Genomic DNA, 24540 nt, shown 5'->3' on the forward strand with positions numbered 1-24540 from the left:
TTCGAGATGTTCTTAATTTTCGTAAAAAGTTCGTAAATTTACGTAGTTACGAACTTACGAAGGCTAACATGAATAGCCCCATCGTTTCTTTAGAATTTATGATAAAAGCTCAATATTTTTTGTGAATTTAATGTATAACCTTGTAAAAATTAAGTGGGGGTCAAAAATAAGAATTTTAAGCGGGTGCAGTTTTTTAACCCAGTTTGACGACGGAACATAATATTTTTGATATGAAATGGGCTTGTAAGTACGAATAGATATTACCCTGATTAAGGCGTTGAGTATGCCTGACAATTATTGTAGTGTAAGTATGAAACTATTAAAAACTTGAGTAAATTAATTTTAATTTGGCAAGCGAAGCATAAATCTAATTAAATTAATCACTCCAAAATGTCTAAATTATTACGTTCCGGCTTCAAAGTCTGCCTACTTAATTAAAATTAGTTGGTAACAATATTGCAAGATTTATTTATTTATCAGTGCAAGTAAACTTTAGGGGACAATTGTGTTCCTAATTTGCAAAATATTATGCCAAAATTTGCATCGAATTTAAATAAGAAAACGGAAATCCGAAAATTATTTTGCCATACATCGCCCAACTGTAAAGACCTTCGAAATAAGTTGAGGAGTTATCGAGTATAAAATTTCTCGATGCATTAACACGTTGGGTGAAAACATTTATTTTGAAAATTCATAAAAATATTGCGGACGAATTTCTAATATCAAAGTCAAGTAACCAATCAAAATTTTTCGAAATTTTTAAATTGTAAAAGTTCCAAAATTTAAAAAGCCACATGTTTTGGCTAGAAAGTAATTTAAAATTAAAGTATTGGGCTCAAATTAGTGAATTCTGAAAGGCAAAAAAATTGGGAATGCGTATTTTTCTAGTGAAGAAAGTAAAATTGGTCCCGTGTGCATCTGGATTTTAAATGTATATAAAAGACCTACATTTTGATTTCTCTCGCTATGCTCGTTAAAAAATCGAATTATTAGTTCTTGGACGATTTTAAAATCTGATTACAGCTTTTCACGCCTCGGAAAAATTATTTTCATAAAATATAAGACCATATTAGAAAAATACGAGGAAAATGTGACAAAAATATGAGAAAAATACGAGAAAAATTAGGGGCGCTAAAATGTTTTGCCCGGGCAAATATTTGGGGTCGCACGGGCACTGGCTACTTTGCGAAGTTTTTTTTACCTATAAATTTACGTAAATTTGCGATAAACATGCGTAAATTAATCAAAAATTAGCACAGACAATTATTTAAAAGTTTTTAAGAATTAATTATTTTTAGGCGAGATCCTCCTTGGCTTCCAACCGTGCACGACGTGTCTCTCTCTCGCTCTGCAACTGGATTCTCTCTCTTCCATCTGGGTCGCGGGTGTGCCAGGGCAAGTGAAGTGTGTCCCAGGCTTTTCGCCATGTGAGCCTCGTCCACTCACACCCCCCACCTGCGTGCCTGGTGACACCCCCTGCCACACCCGTCCCAGCAACGACAAGCTGAGCCATCAGGCGAAGATGGATTCGCCGGACCCAGTGCACGGGAGGATCTACGCCATGGAGGACTCCCCCAGGTAGGTCATTGTTTGGTATGTCGGGGTGGTGACTGTGGGGGGTGGTTGGTGGAAGAGTGAGGACGGGGTCGTGCATGGCGGTGGGCAGCGTAGTCGGGCCTACGGGGGTCCCATGACCCGGTTGTGCTGTGAGGGGTGAAGGGGCAAGTGGGTAGTGTCGCTCGGCCCTGGTCACACTGTGTGACCGTGAAGGGGACACGTAGCCCGTGCCCGAGAGGGTGCTAAGGTAGTTCGTGGTCCGTGGACGCCCCGCCCAACAACCTTCACTCATCATGCTTCCGCCGTCACGACGCCGTCCTCATTTGGATATCACCACTATCTCATGGAATCTACCTATGATCTCTATCATTCATTGTCCTATCTGGTGTCCAGGTAGTCAGAGCCGAATGGACCTCTGGGCCACATTCCCAGAGGTGATGGAGGTTTTCCTAACTCTTCACCATAGTTAGGTTTTTCCTCCATTCCTGACTACCTACCTATTTGGATATCTACATTTGCACATATGTACAACTCTGTAATTTGTAATGATGAGGGCCTCGGCCATATCAGATGAGAAATAAATAAATCTATCTATCTATCTAATTATTTTTAGGCCTGCACAGCGAAAGGAGGTAAAACTATCTGTTTTATTATGTTGATCAATTCAAAATTTCCAACATATTCCGTTCCTGCGTTAACCTCTGTGCACATAAAAAATTAGTTCTAGCAAAAAAATTGCAAAATTTAGCTGAATCACTGAAAATTTACTTGAATTGAAGATTGTTTTGAATAATTTACTAAAATTCAAATCAAAAAAGAAAAATTTCTAATTTCGGAAATCATTTGCGTAAGGAATTACATAAAAAATATGTTGTGTATCACGTGGATTGGATACAAAATTTTCTTATAATTTATAAACATAATCAAAATATGTGAATTTTTTGAGTAAAATTTAACCTTGTAAAAATGCAAAGCGTCAAAAAGTAAGAATTTTAACTGCATGAAGAATTTATTTTTTGAGCGCAATTTGATACCGGAACGGAATAATTTGAATAATTTGTATAGGTATAATATTTGTACAGGTATAATAATAATTTGAGTTTTTGAATTAGTCGATCTAATTAGATGTGAAATTGTTTGTGAAGTTTGTTACTTATCGATATTTTAACATGCTTAATAATTAAATGCAAATTAGTATAGGAAATTAGTAAAAAATTGGGTATATTAATTTTTAAACTGGTAAGTAAGGGAGCGGGAAAGCTAGTTTTAAATCTAATATTCTGTATTAATCGGGTAAAAATCGTTTTTAATAATTTGTAAATTAGGCGAAAATTAGTATTTGGGAAATTATTAACACTTTGTGCAAATAAAATTTTAAATTACTATTACACATTTAGCACAAATTCTCATACCGGCAAAAAATCATGGAGAAATTGCAAACAGTCTGCATTTTTGCACACACCGTTTTTTTTGCGAGATACTTAAATTAAAAGAAAACTAGTACACGAAACTATGAAAAAGTTGCGTAAAATAGCTTTTAATTTGGGATAACACACTCTTACAAAAATCAATAACCGTTGGTATTGATCCGTGACTCTACCGCGTGGTATTGATCCAGTCTTGAATTAATAATACGTGGTAAAAAATGTAATACCAATTACTATTAAAATTATTACTATGAGGTATAATTTCAATACCTGTTCTATACCAATATAGTATAATCGTTTAATACCAAAGCGGTAGAGTCACGTATCAATACCGGTAGTTTTTTTCAATATCTTTTTTTTCAAATAAGTTTCTAAGAGTGCACCACAAGAAATCAAAGCATATTAATATAAGTACATTCAAAATTTCCAAATTCTTTCGCCTACACGTCAAACTCTGTCCCGGCAAAAGCTTTAGTTGCAAACAAAATTGTAAAGTTCACTTTCACTTTATCACGGCAAACAATCTTTCCCTGAAAACTGTTTTTTATTATTTTATAAAAAAAATAATACTCAAATTTGAATCGAATTATAATAAGTAAACAAGAATCTCAATTAAATAGGATAGAGAAGTAAAGGAATCTAAACAATCATATTAATTATTAATAAATTAGAAAACAAATTTGTTTTGAAAATCTCGAAAGTTATCCCTGATGGAAATAATTTTGAAAATTCACAAAGTTTCTGAAACACGCAGTCTAGGTCAGCTCACATCTAATCATTTTTAGCGTAAGCAAACTTTCAAATTATTCTGCAACGGCGTCAAAATCGGTCCACCAAAAAAAGTTAGTTGTCAACACAATTGTAAAATTTTGATTTATCACTGCAAACAAACTTCTCATGAAAATTAATTGTAATAATTTATAAAACAATGCTTAGATTTGTATCGAATTATAATCTCAAAATGGTTTTGCCACACATCCGGTTCTTTACAAAGCTCGATATTTCTTACAACAGAGATCTCCCAAATTATGGACCAAACTATCGACGACAAATTTAATTAGTATGAAAATTGCAGTGGGTTGATATATCTATCCACATTTATCAATCGGAAATTTCCAAATTATTGAGATACGGCGTCAAACTCTCTACTCCTAAAAATTTTTAGTAAGTAGCAAAATTGCAAGATTAGGACTTATCACGGAAAGCAAACTTTACACAAAAATTGTTTTTTAACTTCCAAAACATAATACTGAAATTTTAATCGAATTATTAGAAAGAAACGCAAATCTGAAAGCTATTTTACAACATATTGTTTAACTTTTGAGATCTTTAAAATAAAGTTAATAGCAATTATTTTAACAAATATCAAAATTATTTTGCTACACATCGTCCAACTTCACATTCAAAAAAGAGATTAGACCAAAATAAATAGTTACAAATTCTCGTAAAAAAATATTTTGAAAATTCACAAAATTCTAATGTGGCAAAGACTAGAAACTTGTTGGGCAGGCTAGACTCAAGCAACAATTAAGTAAGTAATAATAATAATTTTAAACTTTGAAATTTTAAAATAACTACTCAAACTCTATTGGACCAGCTAACGGAAGCAGCTAACAGAAGCACCTAACTATATTAATAAATCCATCATTTCCTAATTATTCCGTTCCGGCGTTAAACTCTGTACAATTAAAAAAAATTAGTTCTGCAAACCTAAATTGCAAGATTTAAATATTTTTTAATAAATAAAATTTCTGAAAATTGCTTTTAGTAATTTTTACAGCATGTTACTAAAATCAGATTTGTAATAAGTAAACTCAAATCTTGGAGACCAATTTACTTGCATAAGCAATTATGTATCTGATACGATAATATGTCGATTTTTACAATTTTTGTTAGAAAAACTAAATATTTAACCAGTAAAATTCAACCTTGTACAATTAAATGGGGAACAATATCTCGAAAATTCAGAATTTATTTCTAGCGCAGTTTGACGGCTGAACATTATAATTTGGAAATATTGGTTTAATTGATGCGAACCAGGGCCCTGACGAGGGGCTGCCAGGTGGGGGTGTTCCCCAGGGCCGGGCCCCGAAGGGGGCCGGGCCCTGGTGTCCACTACAAAATTTCACGGAAAATTATTTAAACGTTTCGAAGATTTTGAGCAATTTCGTAGCGTGCCAATATCGAACAGAAATAAACAATAATTACCCTAAAATTAAAACATAGTTAAAAAAAACTCTTTTCACTTTTGTGAGCCTAAAATAATTTATCCTTGATTCTTTCAAATTATTAAAATGGAGAAATTATGGCGTGAAAATTATAAGCCCAATCTATGCATTCTTACTTGGGCTGACCAAGTAAAAAATGCATCATAACCTTTTTTACCTCTCCGAAAACACTAAAAAAGCTAGGGCAGGTGTAATCCCCAGAAGGTATCGGGTAGTTGTGTCCACTAAAATTATTGTACGAACAAGTTCGCTACCTATCACAAGTCCTTAATTGCTTCGAAGATTTTGAGCAGCCACATTGGGTTTAAATGTCGAATCTACAAAGACACCTATGCCATCACATTGTCGATCATAAAAGAACAATAGCTAACAATGGTTATGTACCTACCTTGGAATAAAAGGTAGAATTTAAGCTGAAAATCTGGGGCTCCGGACGAGTGGGTGGCCGACAAACTGTCTCGTCAACATCATATTGGTCGACAACCAGCTGGTCCCCAATCTCAGCTCGTCGACAAAATATTTGTCTTCACGATTTCGGTACCAATGGGTTCGGCAGGCGTGTTTCTCCCAGATTTTTTTGCAACATGTACATTTTCACACATATTTATATGTATTAAATGAATAACCTTTAGTTCAATTAAAAACTCGATCATCGATTTTTAACTTCAAAATAAATAAAACTATTCCATATCCACATCGAAGTCAATTGATTTGCAGTCTTCCTGCATAACGCATTATTCGGTTATGGGAAATGGAGTTGTTTTAAGTAATTATTTTAAAATTAAAAACGATGGTTTTTTTCTTATCGGCCCGAGTTTTGAACTAAAACTTTGTGTATTTGATAGATGTGCGGAATTGTGCATGTTGCAAAAAATCTGGGAGAAACAAGCCCGGCGTATCAATTCTAAGTCCACATACCGTGATAGAAAAATGTTAATTTGGATCAAATATGGTAATATTTTTAACTTATGCGACTGCAATTTTCACTTATCGATGTAATGCTATCTTTTGGCAGAATTTCTGGATAAGTAGTAATAAAATTATACATCTTCCCATGCAAGGATTACTTAAAACTTGTAACGTTGGTCGACTAATATGTTGTCGACCACTTTAAGTTGGGGACCAGTATGACATGTTCGACATATACACTGTTTCGACCAATTTTCTGCCGACCACATATCTGTTTTGTCGACTAATCAGGTTTCGACGAAACGTTTGTCGACCATTCGTCGCTAACCTGAAAATTTTGTGTAAGACCCTATGTCACATTGTCACAGGGCGAAAACAGGACATGCTTGATTTTACTAAATTACTAAAGCAGGAAATTGTGCAGTCAAAATGATAAACCCAACTTCGATTTCGATATTTTTTCTGACCAAATAAAGAAACGTACCGGGTAGATTTTGTATCACCGAAGACATTAAAAAATCTGGAGCTATTGCACCTATTTGTACACAATGCAGATGCATACCAGGTCCTTCGGTGAAAATGATAGTTCGAAGAACAAATCAAAATAATTTTTTAAAAATTCTTAAATAGTTCAATTTTCAAACTTTATAGCGCGTAAGGTATAATAACGCAAATTGTACCCATGCGGGTTTTGCGGCCCTACATTTTTAAACGAAGTTCAAAGTCTGGGCACTACTATGTCGGCGTTTAACAAAGTTGAAAAAGACCTAATTAAACTAGGACCCTTGGATATCCTGAAAATTCTACATATATACATATTAATGGTCTCGCGTGTGCGTATCTAAACTTCGAGATGGCACTGAGGATGTTTCTCAGTCTGCCCTTTTCTGTTCCGTCAAATGAGGGGCTATTTTGCAGATGAAAATAATTAAGAATTATCTGAGGTCAACAATTGGCAAGAACGATTGAATGCCTTTGATTTCGAAGTGGTTATAAGTAATTTCGCCTCCAAAAAAGATTGCACAATCATAATTCTGTAACGTTGAAGTAAGAAGTGGTTGAAGTCAACACAATCAATATATTGACATCTTGTTAATTCTTTTCCTGACTTGCTTACGATCAGAATTGTTTTAAAGATACCTTTTTAGACTCAAAATTTCACGCACAAAAGCCAAATAATAAATGGGGCCGGGCCTAAAAAATCCCCAGGGCCGGGCCAGGCAAGTTTGGGCACTGATGCGAACAGATGTACTTTGGGTAAATTTGTGTACATGATTACAATGATCAATTTATCAATTTATTTGCATAAGCAATTATTATCGTGAAAATATATTTACTTTACCATTTTGTACAAACAAACTTTACAACAAAATTGCTTTCAATAATTTGTAAGACAGACGTAATACTCAAATTCAGATAATAAGTAAGTTCGCATCACGTAAATATGTTTTCCATAGAATTTATAAAGAAAAAGTTCAACACTCGGTCATCGGCATCAATTTAATGCGTAAAATTGAACCTTTCAGAAATTTAGACGGGAATAATGCTTCAAGCAAGATTTAAAATGTGCTGATTTTGACAATTTAAATGATGAGCCTACGTGTCTTTAACTTTTTACAAGCTTTGTAAAACCTGAACTTCGCTGCGGTGCTACGTGCTACTTACTTTTTGGCCTGATTTTTAATAACTTGTTTTTAGTAAATTATAAAACATAATTCTAAAATTTGAATGGAATGATAATAATGAAACGCAAATTTTAAAATTATTTTCTTACACTTTATCGATAAGACCTTCAAAGTAAGTTAGGAACGAAACCATTATTTTGAACCTTCATAAAATGTCTAACAGGAAAATCCTGATGATATCTAACCGCATTAAACCATCCCAAATCTCCAAATTATTCCGTACCGGCGTCAAACTCTATCAACTTAGAAAATTGTAATTGTTAACAAAATTTTCAAAATTTGGATTTATCATTACAAATTAATTTTCCGTGAATATTGTTTTTTATAATTTGTACAACATAATACTAAAATTTAATTTAAAATTATATTATGGAAACGCAAATCTAAAAATTGTTAGCTACATTCAACTTACAATGCGATGGTGTGAAGTGTACCCCTCCGATTTGGTTAAAATTTTGAAATTATGTGGTCCATGTCAATACAACCAGCGTTTCTTGAGGCAGTTTGTGCGATGGTTAGAATTAGTCAAAATATTGGCGGTGAAAGTTGAAAAACGGGTGATTCTTCCCAGGCAGAGAATGCAAATTCAACATCCATTCTCTTCCCGTGCTAAAAATTGCACATTTTTCAACTTTAACCTCAAATATTTTGGCAAATTCTGACCATCGCACAAACTGCCTGAAGAAACGTTGGTTGTATTGACATGGACCACATAATTTCAAAATTTCGACCAATTCGGAGGGTTACACTTCACACCATCGCATTGTTAGAAGGAATACATACGACCTTTTCGATGCCGGATTTTGATGCCCTTTGGATATGTTGCAGGTCTATACGGGTGTAGGAAAAGTGAAGGAGGGTTAAGGTCCATGGGCCTTGATTCGCCTGCCACACCCCTTTGAAGGGACGTCCAATGTCAAATTAGCCGCCCTAAAAAATTCGTCAAAAATCGAATTTTGCTCGAATTTTTATATTTGGAAATTCTTGATCCTAGATAGTTGCTTTATCATATCCAACATTATTTTGAAATTCAAATTTCGAGACAATTGGATTTGTTGTGAAAATGTAATTTTAACGAAAATTTAATAAAATTAAAATTTTAATGAAATTTTTCATTAACAGTGTAAATGAAATCTTTTTATCTTTTCCAATCCTAAATTTCCAAATCATTCCGTACCGGCGTCAACCCCGGCCTTTAAAAAATTACTTGATAACAAGATTGCAAGATTTAAGAATTTATTATTTCTGCAAACAAATATTCTGTGAAATTGTTTTTCGTAATTAGTAAAAAAAGACTAAAATTCCGATAATACGTAAACGGAAAATCTGTTTGCAAATCTGGGAACTGTTTGCAAGTTTGACGATGCACGTAAAAAATTTTATTATATCTTAAATGGGCTAATTAGTTGTAGGTATGTACCAGTTTAAGCCATTGAGGTTAAGGAATCTAATTAGATTAATCAATTCAAAATTTTCAAATTATTAGGTTCTATTACTTTCCATGAAAAAATTGCTTTAAAAATTCACCCAATTATAATTTCATACAATTCCTAAAAGCTAAGTATTCACCTCATGTTTTTCGCGTCAAAACACACTTTTCGGGCGAAAAGTGAAAAAATGTCGCCCCCATTTCGTCTTACGGTATTCACCTCGGAAAATATTTCGGGTGAAAACTTGCGACGGTTTTTCGCCCGACCGAAATTTACTTGATTTTTTCGGCAGAAGTGAAGCGAAAAAGTTTTCGCTTGAAAATCGTTTTCGGCCGAAATTCGATGCGCCAATTTCAAATTTTGAATTTATTTTTCTTTCGTAAATTCAAATTATTTTACAACTCTTATTTCTTTAACTAGTTTTAAGAAATCTTAAACTTGAATTAAAGGTTTTAATTAATGTGTTTATAATTAAACTATCTAAGTGGTTTAATTCTCAGTTGAGATCGTGTCTACCGAAAATTTCCGAGAGGTGAATACCGTGGCCTTTTCAGGCAGAAATTATTCAAGAAAATATATTAGTTTTCGCCCCAAACTTAATTCCCTCGCCGAAATATTTCGGTTGAAATTTTCGCCCGGAATTTTTTCGGCCGAAAAAAAAGTAGGTGAATACTTAGCTTTAAATTATGGAAATCTTTTTCATAATTTGAAAAATAACAAATTCTAAAATTCAGATAAAAAAGAGAAGTAAATCTTAGAGATCAATTGCACAATCAATTTTGTATTTAATACGATGTGCATCACGTGAATGTATATTTTCTAAAAACTCTTTAGTTCCTTTCAAATTTTTATAAAAATTTGTAAACTTTAGATTTGTTGATACGATTATAGATGTATTTTAATTTCGCTTTTTACTTTCAGGCTTTGTAAAATCGTTATAAAGTTAACGAAAAATTAGTTTTTAACATTATACACTACCCCCTTACGGACCTGATTACATTAACAGATCCCAAATTCCTACATTATTCCGTTTCGGGGTCAAACTCATACTTATTCAAAAATTTCAAGAGTTTCTATTCAAAAGTCCGTCATCCCGGTTTCTAACTGAAAATTTCCATTCACATTCATTCATATGTCATTTTCTTTCAAATTCATTTTATTTCACTTTATCGGACCTCATTTCTACTTCGCCCCATGTATTGAACAAGGGGTAAAAAATGAAAGGAGTGAAAAATCCTTTCGTTCGCAGTAATTCATCTAAAATGACGGAATCCTTCAGTCATTTTCATTCAAATGACAGGAAATTCATTTTCATTCACTATCAAATGAATAAAAGATAACAAATTGATTTTTAGCACAGTTGAACGACATCGCGCGGAAGAATTTAGAGATTTGAGATTAATTGGGCCGATTGTGTAGATCCATAGCTATTTTAACCTGCTAAAAAACGAAAAGAAATTAGTACATGAAATTATTTAAACCTTGCGTAAAATAATTTTTAAAATCCTACAACGATCTTATTGTATAAATCGACTTAAAATTTCGAAAATATTAATTTCCGGCGTTAACCTCTGTACCCTATAAAAATTTTAGTTGGCAAAAAAATTGCAAAATTATGATTTATCCCTGCAAATAAACTTGAAAGTCGAGTGTAGAATTTCTCAATGTTTTATATGATTTATTTAATTTCCTAAAATTATAATGTCATAACTTGTCTGGCATGTAATCATCCAAATCAGATCTAATGGTATCCAAGTAAATACAAATGTTCGAATTATTCTGTAACGGAATCAAACTCTGATAACTTAGAAAATTCTAGTTTGTAATAAAACAACAAAATTTGGGTTTGTCACGGCGAGTAAACTTTGCGTGAAAATTGTTTTTTTACGTGTAAAAAAATTATACATCAAATTCGAATCGAACTATTAAAGTTACATACCTGTTCAGAAATTCATTTTTCATTCAAAAATCAGTCGTCCCGATTTCTGACTGATGAATTTCGTTCACACAAATTCATTTTCGTTCAAATTCATTTCATTTCACTTCATCTGACTTCGTTTCTTACTTCACCCTATGTACAAAGCATTGATCGAAAAATGAAAACAGTGAAAATCGTTCGTTCACAGTCATTCATCTAAAATGACGGAACCCTTCAGTCATTGTCAGGCAAATGATTATAAGAAATTTATTTAACATCATCATAATCACTCAAATGAATGAAAGTGAACAGGCATGTCTCAAAGATTTTTAACTGGATAATAAATTTTGTTTTGAACTCAATTTGACATTGGAATTAAATAAGTTCGAAATTTTGAATCAATAGTTCCGATTAGATGAATATTAGTGACGTTTTTTAGCAAGTTAAACGAGATTTCGCTTTTTGGAAATTATTAAAACGTTGTGCAAATTGAATTGCTCAATTGATTGCAAATTTGTAAATTTTAATTACCCGTGTTCAAGAGAATGTATCTAATCATATTAATCCATCCCAAATTTCTTAATTTTTCCGCTCCGGCGTCAAACTCTGTACATTAAAAAAGATTTAGTTCCAAACGTAAAGTTAGCAGACCATTTGACTTGCATATAAGCAATTATATGATTATACGATATGTATCACGTGAATGTATCGGTTTTTAAGAATTTCTGAAAAAAGTTCAATATTTCTTATCAATTTGATGCGTAAAGTTTACCTTGTAAAAATTAAATGGGGAACAATCCCTCAAAAAGTTAAGAATTCTAAGGAATTCCAAACTGTCAAAATTTGAAGTGAATATTTTTTTTAATTGGCAACCTGCTCTACAAATTTGTCGTCCAGAATTTTAAAATAAATTCCCAGAAAAAAAAGATTAACAATGTGCTGCTATGTAATTTTGGCGATGAGTCATCGAGTCCTACGTTAAAGTCACAAGTTACGGTTTGGGAATTCATTTTAAAATTATGGACAACAAATTTGTGGGGCTAGTCGTTGACAATTAAAAAAATATCCAGATATTGCCAGTTTTTGAGGAAAAAGTTTTTAATTTTGTGAAGCCTTTAAAAAAATTGGAACTAATTGAAAATGTTGAAAATGTGGCTTAAAAACCTTGCCGCTATTCCATTAATCGACTTCATGAGTATCAATTTGTCGTTCAAATTTTAAAATAGATGAAAATTCTTAGAGCCGAGATATAATTACAAATGTTGATTTTAACGACTTAGGTGACGAATCATTGAGTCTTACTTTAAATTGTTTTTAATAATTTGTAAAAACAATACTAAAATCTAGACCTAATCACTTAATAAGTAACTCATATCTCAAAATTATTCTTGGAATATGCTATCCAACTCTACATTCAAAATAAGTTGGTTGCAAAATAAATAGTCATCCGTTGTAAAATTTCTCGCTGCAGCGAAAAAAAAATATTATTTTGAACATTTCACAAAATCATGGTTTCTTAAAATTTCGAAAATCTACACCTAGAATCTAAACGTTTCAAAATCACAATTCTTATAATTTTTCTGTAACGGCGTCAATCTCCATCGGCCAAAAAATATTTTATTTTGTAACAAACGATACGCATCACGTGAATACATCGTTTCTTCAGAATTTACGAAAAAGCCTCAATATTTGTTTCATTCTAGGAGTAAAATTTAACCTTGTAAAAATTCAATGCAACAAAAATGTAGAATTTTAATCCGGTAATAACTTATTTTTGGTTGCATGTCACTTTTCATAATGCAATTTGTATAACAAAAGGTTCCCCTTGAATCGAATTTTTCTAACGTTTTAAAAATACTCGAGCCTAATACAAAAGAAAATATTTCTAAATGATCCGAAATTCCATTCGGTAAAAAAGTTTGAGTTTCGATAATAATGGAAAATTCATTTTGACAAAAACCACGACGCATCTCACAGAAGTCTCAAAATTTTGCAGTTTATGTCAAAATCTAGGCAATTTAGTACAGGAGGATATATGTTTAACGAAAACGCCACTGAACGCACTACCAGAAATGTCTGAACGGTATATACATCTACATTATAAGCTGAAAATGTCTGTTGGCAACGGAAGTGAAAGTAATTTGCCGAAACGGAAGTGGAAACGGAGAAAGTTAAGTTACGAATGACGCGAAACCGACATTTCGAGCTAATTATTAATGTAAATACAATAAAAAATTAATTCCGTGGAATTAATGAACAATCCCACTCAAGTTTTAAGATAATCAAATAAGCTCTCACCCGGCGGGAGACGGGCTTATCCGCTAGTATCTAATAAAAAGAGAAGAATACGCACCCCCCCTAGGCTGGCAAATTTTCCAGTTTCAAAATTTGCTGCGCAGTTTTCCCGCTTTTTATTTGCAAATATCTCCGCCAAACCTGCGCATTGGCAGATAGTTCCATTTGCAAATTTAATACTAATTATATTTGTGATCGATTGACGCTAGTTTGGTCCAAATCTGTGAGCATACCTTGGGAGACCTCCATTGTGAGTACAAAATTTATTTAGGTTGACACTGGAGCTTAGGAGTAATTTTGGATTAATTGACAAGATTAAATCTGTACGGGATTATGATATTATGTTTTTTACCTGTAAAATTTCTTACATTTTTAAAAATTTATCACCAGATATTATTTAAAATTTGTATAAATTATTTCGTATAAAGTTCTTAATTCATACGACCAGGAAATAATCTAACTACATAAATAATCCCTAAATACTCAAATTATTCCGTTCCGGCGTCAAACTATCCATTCAAAAAATTAATGTAAACACCAAAATTAAATAATATTTGAAGCATATTACTAAAATCAGATTTGTGATAAATAAAGTCAAATCTCGGAGATCATTTGGCTTACATAAGCAATTGCATAATTATATGATACGCATGCATACCTGTTCACTTTCATTCATTTGAGTAATTATTATGGTGAGTGAGAGTGAAGGAAAATGAATTTCCTATGAGATGAATGAAAACGACTGAAAGACTCCGTTATTTTAGATAAATGACTGTGGACGAAAGGATTTTTCATTAATTTCATTTTTCACTATGCTTAATACATGGGGTGAAGTAAGAAATGAAGTCGGATGAAGTGAAGTGAAATGAATTTGAACGAAAACACTGAATGTGAATGAAATTCACTAAACAGAAATCTGGATAACTGACTTTTGAGTGAAAACTAAATTTTTGAAACAGATATGTATGCATCATGTCAATTGAATGAATGTTTTTTTAACAATTTATAACAAAAACGAAATATTTATCAATTTTTGTTACTGGTAAAATTCAATTCAACCCTAATAAAAATTAAGAATTTTAACTGGATAAACAAGTCTATTTGTAGCGGAGCTTGACACCGGAACAGAATAATTTGGAGATTTAGGATAAATAAATACGAGTAGATTTTTTCAATTTTCCCGCATAAATACATAGCAATTTTAAACTTTACACGAATTAAACAGTATTACCAACTAATTTTTTCAAAATTTTAAGGTGAATACAAATATGAAGTGAAATTTTGAAAATACTTACAGTAACAGTTTTTTTACAACGGAACTTATGTTTTTTGATAAATAATGGGCTAATTGATACGATTAGATGTCCTCCTGATTAAGTCCTTGACCATACTGAAAATTAGTTTGTGTTGAAAATTATTCACGAAGTTGAGTAAATTAATTCTTAACCACTGCACTTGCGAGGGACACCAATCTAATTATATTATATCAATTACAATTTTCTAACTTATTACGATCCGGCGTTTAACTCTGTCCACTTCAAAACATTTTTTAGTAACAAAATTTGAAACTTTATCTGCACCACTGCAAGTAAAATGTTTGTCACAGTTGTTTTTAATAATTTATAAAACATAATACTAAAATTTGATTCGAATTTTAATGATTAAACGAAAGTCTCAAAAAATTTCAAAATTTGAATTCATCACTGCATGTAAACTTTCCGTGAAAATTTGTTTTACTAATTTGAAAACAAATAAGACTCTAAAATTCTGGTCTAATTATAGTAAATAAGTAAATGCAAATCTCAAAATTATTTTTAAAATACACACATCTTCCAACTCTGAGACTTATTTAAATTTATTAATAATTTGTAAAGCAATACTCTAATTTTATTTGTCGTCCAATTCTAAAGACATTAACAAAAAGTGGGGCACAACATAAAAGTCGTCCAATTTAAAATTCCTCTGTGCAGCGATCTTATCCGTGAAATAAGATTTATTTTGAAAATTTCCATAATTTTAATTTCTCGATATTTGTAAACGCTTTTCTTACAAATTGCATCTATCTATTTAGCATTTAGCAATCGCAAATCTCAAAATGTTTCAGTGACGGCATCAAGCTCTATATACTTCGAAAAATTTTTACTGGTGATAGAAATTGCAAAAATTTAGATTTATCACTGTAACTAAACTCTCCGTGAAAATTGTTTTTCATAATTTGTAACAAGTAAGACCATTTTTTAGGGTTGACAAATCCGTTCCGAATTTTCAAATCCGGATTTCGGATTATCCGTTTTTCTTGGGACCCAAATCCGGATTTACATCCGGATTTGATTTATTTCTTGTTATTATATATTTCCTTAATATTTGAACGAATCAGATAGATGTCAGATAGTTGAATTATTAAATTCAATTGAAATCTCAGCTTTTTTAGAAGTTTCAATATTTCTGAAAATTTTCTGACGATATAGGTAATTTCTGGACATTTTCCTCAGTTCATGAACTGAAAAAATGTTGAATTTCAAAAAAGTGAGTTTGGTGCCGCATATGATAAATAAACTATATTTGGAATGAATAGATTGCTAATTTTTATTAAATTCACACTTCTCGTAAAGATTTGTACCTTTACATCGTAAATAAATATGAATCTTTAAGTTATGGAAATCCGGATTCGTCTCTAAATGAAATCCGGATTTCGAAGTATCCGAAATCCGAAAAATTCGGAGTATCCGGATTTGTTAGCCCTACCATTGTTCTGTTCTAATTATAATAAATAAAAAAACACACATTTAAAAATAATTTTTACACACATCGTCCCAGTCTAACGAAAGAGCTTAGAAATAAGTTGGGACCTAAATTAATTGTCGTATATAGAGTGTAGAATTTCTGTCCTTGAAAAATATTTGTTTTGCAAATACATAAAATTTTGATTTCATAAAACCTATAAACCATAGAAAAGAATTGATCTAATCATATAAATAAACTCGCACATCTCCAAATTATTCCAGATCGACGTCAAATTCTACACACTTCAAAAAATGTTGATGTGTATCAAAATTATTTTGGCACACATCGTCCAACTCAAAAGACCTCCATAATAAGTTGGGGGCAAAATAAATTGTTATATCGAATTTAAAATTTCTCTCTGCAGCAATACTTCCGGTAAAATACGAGTTTTGAAAATTCCTAAAATTATAGAATCGTGAAATTTCTAAAATCTAGATCTCACCACATATTGGGTACTCGCAAAAATCCACATTATTCTGGAAGCGCTAACCTAACTCTGTCCAGGTGGAAAATTTTAGTTGGTAACAAAATCCCAAAATTTGGATTTATCCTTGTAAACAAATGTTCCGTAGTAATTGTTTTTTAACTGTTTGTAAGACATATATTAAAATTTGAATCGAATTATATTTTTAAAAAACCCAAATTCCACAATGATTTAGCCACACACTGTCCAACTCTGCATTCAAAATAAGTCGGGACCAAAATAAATTGTGATACTGAATTTAAAATATCTCCCTTCGGTAATACTTTCCGTGAACAAAAAAATTTTTTTAATTCTCAAATTTTAATGTAATAAGGTTCTAAAAGATAATTATCCGAACATGATTTAATCGTATTTAGATAGAACTATCAAATTTCCGAAATATTCGGTAACGTCGTCAAGATCAATTTTTTAGCTGTAACTAAACTTACACGATTTATTTATCACTGCAAACAAACTTTATGCCAAAATTGGTTTTAATACTTTGTAAACATACACTCTAAATAATTTTGATTAAAATTTACTCAATTTTGAGTAAAATTGCCACCAAAGCAACTATTGAGTAAAATTTACCCTGAGAAAGATAAAATTTACTCAAGGTTGAAAGATTTTTGCTCAACTTTGAGTAAATTTTACTTTTGTCAGGGTAAATTTTACTCAATAGTTGCTTTGGTGGCAATTTTACTCAACTTTATTTACAATGTACTACTAAAACTTGAATCGACAAATTTTCATTTTTAGCAATGGCAAATTTCCAAAGTAGTTTTGTAGGTCGTTTTAGCTGGTAACAAAATTTCAAAATTTGGGTCTATAACTGTAGGTAAACTGTTTTAAAAAAAATAATTTATGAAACAAAATAATACTAAAATTATTTAAATAATAATTTAACGCAAATCTCGGAGATCATTTGAATTGCGGAAGCAATTGTATAATATGCATCTCGTGACTGCATCGTTTCTTTAGAATTTATGAAAAAAAGCGCAACACGCGGTAAAAATATGTATTGCGTAAAATTCAACCTTGCAAAAATTAAATGAGGAACAATGCTTCAAAAATTAAAAATTTATGAATTTTATTGGTTTCCCAGTTTGACGTCGGAAACAGAATAATTTGCAGAATTTGGATCAATTAAATGAATTAGATGAGGGATTAGATGACCATTAAATTAAAATCGTATTTATATATGGAGTTTTTAACATATTTACAAATTAAATGGAAATTACAATTCGTATGTGAATTCATATCTATTCATTTTCATTCATTTTGATAGTGAATGAAAATTAATTTCCTGTCATTTGAATTAAAATGACCGAAGGACTTTTCGTCATTTCGGGTGAATGACTGTGAATGCAAGGATTTTTCATTACTTCATTTTTCACGCTATGATTAATTCATGAGGCGTAGTAAGAAATGCAACCCGATGAAGTGAAGTGAAATGAATTTGAACTAAAATGACTGAATATCATAATGAAAATCTTCCGTCAAAAATCGGGATGAATTTTTGAACTGGTGAGTATAAAATTATGAAGAATTTAAGTAAATCAATTTTTAGGTTTTTATCACACTATGACGACTTCCTGGTAGGAAGTCGTCATAGTGTGATTTGTATGTGTGAGTCGTCGGTTCGGTTCTCAAAGACTTGGAACCGGAACCGGTAATAAAAGTTTCGGTTCGGTTCTCCGTATAAACCGGAACCGAACCGGTAATAAAAGTTTCGGTTCGGTTCTCCGTATAAACCGGAACCGAACCGATAACCGTTGAGACCACTACTTCCTGCTGATAGATCTAATTATATTAGTCAACCTCAAATTTCTAAATTATTTCGTTCCGGCATCAAACTCTATACCTACATTTAACAAATTTTAATTTCAAAAACCAAAATTTCTATATATGTATATTCATCACTGCAAACAAACGTTTTGTAAAAACTGTGTTCCATAATTTGTAAAACGTAATAATACACATATTCAGAAAATTCTACGTGCACACAATTCTCGGCAAGCATTTCACTTGCAAAATTAATTATTTAACATGATGCGTATCAAGTGATTTGAATGTGTCATTTCTTTCAAAATTATGAAAAAAAGCTAAGTATTCACTATCAATCTAATACGTGAAATTCGACCTTATAAAAATTAAATGGGGGAAAAAGTAGTAACAATACGATGGTGTGAAGTGCAACCCTTCGATTTTTTTGAAATTTTGGAATTATAAAGCTCAAGTCATATAACCAACATTTGGGTCAGAAAGTAACGGGGTTTGCTATACGTAGTGGCGCTCGCCTGTGTCATATTAATCTAATCGAATCGATTAATTGTAAATTTCCAAATTATTCTGTTCCACCAGCGATAAAAAACAAATTAGTTCAAATTTGTAATTTTGCAATGAACTAACAATGCGATGGTTTGAAGTGTAACCCTCCGATTTAGTTGAAATTTTCAAATTATGTAGTTCAAGTCAATACAAGCAGCGTTTCTTCAGGCAGTTTTGCGATGGTCAGAATTTGCCAAATTTTTTTAAGGTAAAGTTAAAAAATACGCGATTTTTAGCACGGGAAGTGAATGGAAGTTGAGTTTGCTTCCTCTGCCTGGTAAAAATCGCCCGTTTTTCAAATTTTCCCTCAAATACTTTGCCAAATTCTGACCATCGCACAAACTGCCTGAAGAAACGTTGGTTGTATTGACATGGACCACATAATTTCAAAATTTCATCCAAATCGGAGGGTTACACTTCACACCATCGCATTGTAAGTTTTAAGTAGGATGAAACGTAAAATGTCTCGCTGTAACAAAGCTTTCCATGAAAAAAATTTATTCCAAAAATTCCCAAAATTATAATTTCAATTAAAAAAAACATCGTTATCCAATTCGCATCTAATCACATTAAGAAATCGCACACTTCCAAATCATTCTATTATTCTAATCATTCAAAATAGTTGGTAACAAAATTGCGATTTTTATGTTCCATCCAAAATTTCAATATCATTCCAACCAGCGTCAAACTCCGTGATCTTTATAAAAATTTGAAGTTTGATACCGGGACTGAATAATTCAGAAATTTTGGATTTCTTGATACGATTAGATAGTTAATGACCTGCATGGCTGCATACAAATAAACTTCAAATAATGTAAATTGTCTTTGCACATAAAAAATACTAAAATGTAAATAATACGTAAACGTAAATTTCGCAAATTATTTAATTTGCATATAAACAAATGAATATTTACATGATACTCATCACGTGAATATATCTTTTCTTTAAAAATTATGAAAAAATCTTAATAATTATTGTCAATTTAACCTTGTCAAAATTAAATTCGTCAAAAATTGAAAATTTTAATTTGAAATCCTGATAAATTGGAACCGGCTTAAAATTTTTAAGCTGGCAACAACTTATTTTTAGCGCAGTTTGACAAAGGATCACATGCATGTTTTTGAAATAAAATGGATTAATTGATACGGTTGGAAATCATATCGTCCTGAATCAGGATTCCTGATTAACGTGTTGATTATTCTTGGAAAATTAGTGTAGTGTATGAAATTATTTCAAAAGTTGCGTAAATTAATTTTCAACATAAAGATAGAATACGCATCTAGTTATATTAAGCAATTCAAAATTATTATGTTCTGGCGTCAAACTCTGTTCACTTAAAAAAATTAGTAACAAAATTGCAACATTTTTCTGCCCCATCAGTGGCCGCGGAAGCGGTGGGGGGGACATCGGGGGACGTTAACATTGTAGGATGGGGGGAGGGAGGGGTTTATATAGGATGGGGAGATGATGGGGACATCGAATAATCGTGGGGACATTGACCCTTCCCCCCACGCTTCCGCGGCCACTGTTCAAATAAACTGTCCGTGAAAGTTGTTTTTAATAATTTGTAAAACATAGACGCAAATCTCAAAATTATTTTGCCACGCATCATCCAACTGAAGACTTCCGAAATTAGTTGAGGGAAAAATAAATACACTCCAGATTTTGTCAGTTTTTGAAGAAGGAGATTTTAATTTTTCGAAACTTTAAGAAAAATTGAAGCCAATTGAAAATATTAAAAACCAGGCTTAAAAACCTTCTATTAATCGACTTAATGACTACGAATTTGTCGTTCAAATTTAAAAATAGCTAAATTCCTAGAGCCGAGATATAATTACAAATGTTGATTTTTACGATTTTATTGATCAGTCATGGAGTCCTACTTTAAATTGTTTTTAATAATTTGTAAAAAAAAAACAATAATAACATTCAGACCTAATCATTTAATAAGTAACGTAAATCTCAAAATTATTCTTCGAAAACACGAACTACATTCAAAATAAGTTGGATGCAAAATAAATTGTCATCAAGTGTAAAATTTCTCGCTGCAACGCAAATCAAGTGGATCTAAATCTAAACATATTTAGGAATCATAAATTGTCAAATTTTTCTGTAACGGCGTCAAACTCCATCGACCAAAATATATTTTAGGTCGTTCGTATAACAAACGATATGCATCACGTCCTTTAAAATTTATGGAAAAACCTCAATATTTGTTATTCATTTAAGGGGTAAAATTTAACCTCGTAAAAATTCAATGCATCAAAAATGAAAAATTTCAAACAGGTAATAACTTAATTTTGGTTGCATGTCACTTTGTATAATGCAGTTTGAATACAAAATTTTTAGCGAACTTTTTTGACTTAAACAGTCAGAAGGTCATTTCGCAAACCACTATTTTGTATATTGCTGGGCAAACAAGCACTCTTCCATTTCCCGTTATTTAGGTATATGCATCACACAAATATGATAATTCGGAACATATCTTTCATAAATATATGATGGACTAATTGATACGATTATAATTATACCTGTTCACTTCCATTCATTTGACTGAATATGATAGTGAATCAGAATGAATTTCTTACCATTTGAATCAAAATGACTGAAGGATTCTATCATTTCAGATGCATGACTGTGAATGAAGGAATTTTTCACTCTTTTCATTTTTCACCCTATGCTGAATTCATGGGGCGAAGCAAGAAATGAAGTCCGATGAAGTGAAGTGAAATGAATTTCAGCGAAAATGATCGAATGCGAATGAAAATCTTCAGTAAGAAATCGGGATGACTGGTTTTTGAATGAAAATTTAATTTTTGAACAGGTGTGATTATAATAAATGTCATCCTGATTAAGATCTTTGATTATGCGTGGAAATTAGAGTGGTGAGTAGGAAATTATTACAAACGTTGCGTAACTTAACTTTTAAAGATGGAAAATATCTAATTAGATATAATAGTCGATTAAAAATTTCCAAATAATTCAGTTTCTGGGTCGAACTCTATCCACTTCAAAAAAATTATATTGATTTGTTAACAAAATTTCAAGATTTATTTATCACTGCATATAGTATACTTTATGGGAAAATTGTTTCTAATAATTTGTAAATAAAAGGACTAAAATCCGAACGGAATTATAAGTAAGTTGGTAAAGGCTAAGTTGTGAGTCAAATAGATACTTATATAGATACTTATACTTAGTTTCTCTCTGCAGTAATACTTTCCGCGAAAAAACATTATTTTGAAAATTCCTGAAATTATAATTTAACAAAAAAAGTAAAACACAAAAAATTAATCCTATCCTTCACGAGTCTAAACACATTTAGTAATTGCAATTCTCCAAATTATTTTGTAACGGCGTCAAACTCCGTCCACTTGTATAATTGTATTGTTAAAAAAAATAAATATTTGTATTTCTCACTGCAAGTAAACTGTACGCGAAAAGTGTTCACCATAATTTATATAAAAATAAACTAAAATTTAAATCGAATTATAAGTAAATGAAAATCTTAAAATTATTTTTCCACATTATCAAACTCTACATTCAAAATAAGTTGGGCCCAAAATAAATAGATATCGAATTAAAACTAATCGCTGTAGCAATACTTTCCGTAAATATGAATTATTTTAAAAATCTTCAAAATTATGATTTCACAAAATTTCATAATGACACACATACGTTCCAGCATCTAAGTACGTGAAGTGATTGCAAATTTCCTAATTATTTTGCAATGGAGTTAAACTCTGACGGGTTAAAATTTTAATTGGTAACAAAATTGTGAGATTTATTTATCACTGCGAAGTTTTCTGTGAAAATCGTATTTAATAATTTTTGCGACATAGTACTAAAATTCAAATAATTCTAAAGTAGACACCAATTTTGGACATCCTTTGACTAAGGAATTATATAATTATATATATAATTGTTCCACCTTGTAAAAATTTAATGGGAAAAATACCTCAAAAAGTAAGCAGTTAAACAAATTTAGTCTCGCAGATTGACGTCGGAACTGAATAATTTTGAAATTTTGGATTTATATGATTAGATAAATAGCTCATTATAACCTTCGTCGATTTTGTAAATTTAACGAAAATTCAATATTTAGAAAATGTTCTAACAAAATTCCAAGATTGATCACTACGAAGAGACTTTAAACGAAAATTCTTTTTCATAATTCGTAAAACAAAAAAAAATACTAAAATTCAGCCAAACGTAAATCTCGATGACCATTTTACTTGCATATAAACAAATACATGATTCGCATCACGTGAATACATATATCGTTTCTTAAAATTTACGAAAAAAGCTTAATAATTTTTGCCAATTTAATGCGTAACCTTGTCAAAATTAAATTCGTCAGAAAGCAAGAATTTTAACTTGCAATTCTAATAAATTGGAACCAGCTTTAAGCCAATAACAACTTATTTTTAGCGCAGTTTGACATAATTTTTTAATATATAATGGACTAATTGATACGGTGAATTGGAAATTAGTGTAGTGTAAGAAATTAATTAAAAAGTTACGTAAATTAATTCTCAATTAATGGATGGAAGACAGATCTAATTATATTAGATATGTTAAAATTTTCTAAGTTATTACGTTCCGGCGTTTAAATCTTTCCACTTAAAAAAATTAGTTGCTAACAAAATTGGAAACTTTATCTGCCCCAGTGCAAGTAAACTGTACGTCAAAGTTGTGTGTCAAAGTTGTGTTTAATAATTTATAAAACATAATTCTATAATTTGATTCGAATTTTAATAAGGAAACGAATATCTCAAAATTATTTCGCCTCGCATCGTTTAACTCTAAATACTTGCAAAATAAGTAATAAATACTTACAAAATGTGAAATTTCTCCTTTTCTTGAAAAAAAAATATTTTTAAAATATGCAAATATGCTGAAATTTATCGAAAATTAGTACAGAAAAATATTTAAAAGTTGCGTAATGAAATTAATTTGTTATCCATATGAAGAGATTGAACCGATCTAATGTTGCTAATTTTGTCAAAATTTCCAACATATTTAATATCCGTACCGGCGTCAAACTCTGTACCCTTAAAACATTTTATTTGCAAATTGTTTGTAATTATAATTAATACGTAGTGTCAACGGTCCGGTTCGGTAGGGTTTTTGCAAGAACGGGCAAGGAACCGAGAACAGGAATTAAGAGCCGAACTCTTTTTTAGCTGGAACCGGAACCGAACCGTGACCGAACCGGCGGTTCCGGTTCCGACCGGTAATGTTTTCATAGGTGCAATACAAGCAATGAAAATTGAGATGTTTTTCATGAAATTTCACAGACAAGTCAATAACTTATTTAAACAAGCTAATTATAATACATTTCAAAGGGAAAATCATTAGTTATTGAAATTAGAAAACAATTCCAACTTTCGAGTGTAAATAAGTGAAACATACATTTTGGGAACTTTGGGGGTGTAACCATGTCAAAAGTTCATTTTGGAAACTTTGGAGTTGGAATCAAGTCAAACTTTCATTTTGTAAATTCTCGAGA

The sequence above is a fragment of the Folsomia candida genome, unplaced genomic scaffold, assembly GCF_002217175.1.
Source record: "Folsomia candida strain VU population unplaced genomic scaffold, ASM221717v1 Fcan01_Sc040, whole genome shotgun sequence".
NCBI lineage: Eukaryota > Metazoa > Arthropoda > Collembola > Entomobryomorpha > Isotomidae > Folsomia > Folsomia candida.